Source organism: Rhinopithecus bieti, unplaced genomic scaffold (assembly GCF_001698545.2).
Source record: "Rhinopithecus bieti isolate Rb0 unplaced genomic scaffold, ASM169854v2 scaffold_63334, whole genome shotgun sequence".
In the NCBI taxonomy this organism is placed as follows: domain Eukaryota; kingdom Metazoa; phylum Chordata; class Mammalia; order Primates; family Cercopithecidae; genus Rhinopithecus; species Rhinopithecus bieti.
Window position 1 is genome coordinate 4,354 of NW_016823868.1, and position 2,561 is coordinate 6,914.

Consider the following 2,561-nt stretch of genomic DNA (forward strand, 5'->3'; position numbering starts at 1 on the left):
AGTGTTTCCCAGGCGTCTCTCTTGTGGCCCTTTTACAGCCACACCTGCTTCCCTCCTGCCTCCACCCCTTCCTTAGCCCCTGGCAACCATTCATCTGTTTTCGGTTTCTAAAGTTTTGTCTTTTGAAGAATGTTATGGAATCATACAGTACGTAACTGCCGAGGCTTTTTTTTTTAGCTTAGCGTGATTCTCCCATGATCCATCCAGTTCCTCGCATGTGTCAATAGTTCATTCTTTTTTTTGCTGAGTAGTGTTCTGTGGTGTGGCTGCAGGGCAGTTCATTTAGCCTCGCTCAGGAAGGACGTCTCTGAGTTGTTCCCAGTTTCTATTATGAGGAACGCTGCTGTGAATGTTTCTGTGTAGGGTTTTGTGTGAACATAAGCTCTCATTTCTCTGGGATTAATGCCCAGGAGCGCAGTTGTTGGGTTGTATACCGTTGCATGTTTAGGTTTTAAGAAGATTCCTGTTTTCTGGAGTGGTTGCACCATTTTACATTCCTGCCAGTGATGTGTAAGGGATTCAGTTCTTCCACATCCTAACCAGCATTTGGTGTTGTCACTGTGTTTTATTTTAGCCGTTCTGATAGTCGTATAGTGATACTCCTTTGTGATTTTAATTTGCATTTCCCTAATGGCCCTTTTCTCTAGTGAACATCTCTCATGTGCTTATTTGCCATCTGTGTATCCTCTCAGGTGAGATATCACTTTCTGTCTCTTACCCATTTTCTAATTGGACTTTTTTAAACTCTTGAGTTTTTTTTTTTTTTTTTTTTTGATCATGGTAAAAGCACATGAAATTTACCATCTTAACCATTTTTAAATTTCAATTGTGTATCAAAAGACAAAATTATAGCAAATTTAGTGTATGTTAGTGTATGGATCTTAATTGGCTTTTTTGGTTCCAGAATTAGGCAGCACCTCGTTCTATAAAATAGAATTCTGTAAAATAGAGTGAGGGTTCTCATGAGCCCAGCAGAGGAAGTTGGCTTTGTAGACAGAAAAGGGGTGAGGGAAACAGGCACAGAGAACAGCGAGCAGATGGGTGGTTTCAGAGTGGCTTTCCTTGCAAAGGTTAACGCAGAGGGGACTTCCTTATCACGCTGGCCCAGACTGGCCCATTTGGGGGATTTGCTGTTCTCTCTCTCCTGATTTCTTGGAAAGTCAGATAAACAGCTTACTTTTGGCTTGGTAGTGTGGAGGTTACCAAGAGGGACTCCATTTTGGTTTGGTCTGCTGGGCCTGGTGCAGGAGGTCAGTCCAAACCAGTATTCTCCTGGTTCACTATACTTATGTTGAGTTTTGAGAATTTTGTATGTATTCTAGGCACTAGTCCTTTGTCAGATGCGTGGTTTATAATACCCCCTCCCATTTTGTACTTTGTTTTTTCATCCTCTTAACGAGTTTTGTTTTGTTTTGTTTTGAGACGGAGTCTCACTCTGTCGCCCAGGCTGGAGTGCAGTGGCACCATCTTGGCTGACTACAAGCTCCGCCTCCTGGGTTCACGCCATTCTCCTGCCTCAGCCTCCCGAGTAGCTGGGACTACAGGTGCCCGCCACCTCGCCCAGTTTATGTTTTTGTGTTTTTAGTAGAGACAGGGTTTCACCGTGTCTGTAGCCAGGATGGTCTCGATCTCCTGACCTTGTGATCTGCCCGCCTCAGCTTCCCAAAGTGCTGGGATTACAAGCGTGAGCCACTGCCCCCGGCCTTAACAGGGTCTTTTAGCTGGTCAAAGGTTTTTAACTTTGGTGAAGTTCATTTTATTTATTTTTTCTCCTACGGATTGTGATTTTGGTGTCACATCCAAGAATTCTTTGCCTAGCCCAGGATCCCAAATATTTTCTATCTTTTTTCCTAAAAGTTTTAGTTTTGTGTTTTACATTTAAGTCCCTGATCTTTGAGTTACTTTTTATACAAGGTGTGAGGTTTAGGTCAAGATTCATTGTTGTTATTGCTTTTGCCTATGGATGTGTAATTGCTCCAGTAACGTGTTGAAAAGACCGGCCTCCTTTCTTTCCCTCATTGCTTTTGCATCTCTGTTGAAAATCAATCGGTGTTTCCTGACAAAGGTGCAGATACTAAAAAATAAATCAGTTGGGTGTATTTGTTTGAGTCTGTTTCTGGGTTCTGTATTTTGTCCCATTGATCTGTATGTCAATTATCCCTCTCCTAATACTAGACGGTCTTGGTTACTGTAGTTGTATGGTAAGCCTTAATACCAGGGTGACTGATTCCTCCCAATTTATTCATCTTCTTCAAAGTGGTTTCAGTTGTTCTAGTTCCTTTGTCTTTCTGTATAAATTTTAAAACAATCTCGTCTATAGTTACCAAAACATCTTGCTGCGGTTTTGTTAGGAATGATTTATTTATGGGGAGAATTGAGATCTTTACTACGTTGAATCTTCCAATCCATGGACATCGAGTGTCTTTTTCTTCTTTAATGAAAGCTTCAGATGTGAAGACAGACAGTTGTGGCGCTGCCTGTTGCCGTGCACCGAGAGATGCTGTTCCAGGGAGAACGCGTTCAGCGGCAGGACATCAGGATGTGTCTTTTGCTCACTTCTG